Raw genomic sequence first — 2,081 nt, forward strand, 5'->3', positions numbered from 1 at the left:
CTAAAATGCATATTTTATTGTATAGCAAGTGTCCATGATTATTCATTTAAAATTGTGTTTCAGAATCAGGAGGCTGAGAGTCCGCCAAAAAACCTGCACTGAAACGCCAGCAATCAGTGACTGTTCGGCGGTGATTACAGTTGATTGGCTGTTTGAGCTGTCTGTCAGTGATAAGCCCCACCCCGTCTCTGTGAGCTGCTCTGGTTATGAGGATCTTCCACATCTGTCATGTTTGTGTGCGAGTATGAAAGCAGTCTTTCAATCTGTAGCAAGTCTGATGTTTCAACAGAGTGTGTCATCAAATATGAAATAAAAATCAAAGCTGTGTATGTGTGTGTGAGTGTGTGTGTGTGTGTGTGTGTGTATGTGTATGTGAGTGTGTGTGTGTGTGTGTGTGGTGCGTGTGTGTGTGTGTGTGTGTGTGAGTGTGTGTGTGTGGTGTGTGTGTGTGAGTGTGAGTGTGTGTGTGTGTGTGTGTGTGTGTGTGTGAGTGTGTGTGTGTGTGTGTGTGTCAGAGTCTTCTTTCAGTTTATTAAGTGGCCAGTTGGAATTGGAATTACTGAAAAAGTAATTTACTGAATTGCATTTCAGAGGAATTCAGGAGTTTCATTAGTCCAACAGACTGCTGCTGTGTGTGTCAAAACCAATAAACTACATACATTTGGACTAATTTTGTCAATTTATTCTCAGACTAGACATAATTCTTTTAGTTCGACACTGTCAAAACAATTAACAGCCGTCAAACAGATTTTAATTTAGATAGATAACTTTATAACATGGATCGGTTGAATATATGAAATATATTTACTATGTAGCGAGTAAATTTGTGTGTGTAATGAAATATACATTTAGTAAGTAAGCTTTCTAGTAAATATTCTGGTAAGAGAAGTGTTTGCTCCATATGGTCCATAAACAAAGTTTATTTATTAAATATAATGGAATAAATATAAATTAAATGATCATTTCTATAGGGGACATTTCAAAGACTGACATTTAATATCATGTAATGTTTTTAATATTTGTCTTATTTTATCATTGAAATACTAAACTAGTTTGTAATAATATGTTGAATTATTTTTTGCTTTCCATTTTTATTTAATTTTATTTTAAGCCATTTTGTCTGCCATTTTTATTATTTTATATGCAGTTTTTGTATTATTCATTATTATTATTATATGTTTTAGTTATTTTAGTATTTTGAGTTAAACTGAACCAAAATGGGATTTTGAACTCCCAGAAAGTGTGTGTGTATGTGTATATATATATATACACACACACACACACACACACAGAGTGAGAGAGAGTTCTGGCATGAATCTGTAAAGCTGCTTTGCAATGATTTGAATTGTGAAAAGCACTATACAAATAAACTTGAATTGAATTAAAACTCTAGATGGCACAGTCTGATAGGTCTAACTCAATCTGACCTAATGACATCCTTATCAAATGGCACAGCTGATTGGTTCTCTCCTGTATCGGTAGCCAATGAGCTCACTGCTCAACATTCAAATATATGACTAGTGTTTGCTGTAGCAGTTGCAGCTTGCTTCAGAAACCCCCCACCTTCCCCAGCTCCACCTGTATAGCTCTGCTACGAGGTGAGTATGCTATATGGGGGTTATTTCATGTATATGTGCAGCAGCTCACAGCTGCATGTTGTGGATGTATTGGCAGTAGCCAGTCTCAGCAGCGTAGCAGATCTATTCCACCAAGACCAATTTAAGTTTCTTTATAGTGTATATTTATTTTCCGCCAACAGTAATTTTAGTTTATTTATAGTTATTATTAACAATAATAACCCTGGTTTCTGGAAATACTCCATGTTGTGTGTGCAAGAACATGTTTATCAGTAATTCATACTGACAAATAGAATGTATTACTGTACTCACTATAAGTGTAGTAGTTTCATGTTTTATTTCAGTGAATGTTCTATTTTAGTTTTACTGAAATTCAAATGGCATCCTGTTTGCGGACTCTAATCAGATTCAGGTATTTCCATGTCATTGAGACTTCAGCCCTGATTGAGCGACACGCACAGCGGTTCAAAGGTCACGCTACTCTGAGTTTGTCTCTGATCAATA

At 35.7% G+C, this 2,081-nt stretch overlaps 1 protein-coding gene across 1 annotated transcript in view; it reads left to right on the forward strand.

Moving 5' to 3' along the window:
• The window catches only part of LOC306859227 (coiled-coil domain-containing protein 171-like), a 472,225-nt gene that overhangs the window by 380,148 nt on the left and 89,996 nt on the right, over positions 1 to 2,081 (forward strand). The window lies entirely within an intron of this gene.

Source organism: Barbus barbus (assembly GCF_936440315.1).
Source record: "Barbus barbus genome assembly, chromosome: 40".
Classification (NCBI taxonomy): domain Eukaryota; kingdom Metazoa; phylum Chordata; class Actinopteri; order Cypriniformes; family Cyprinidae; genus Barbus; species Barbus barbus.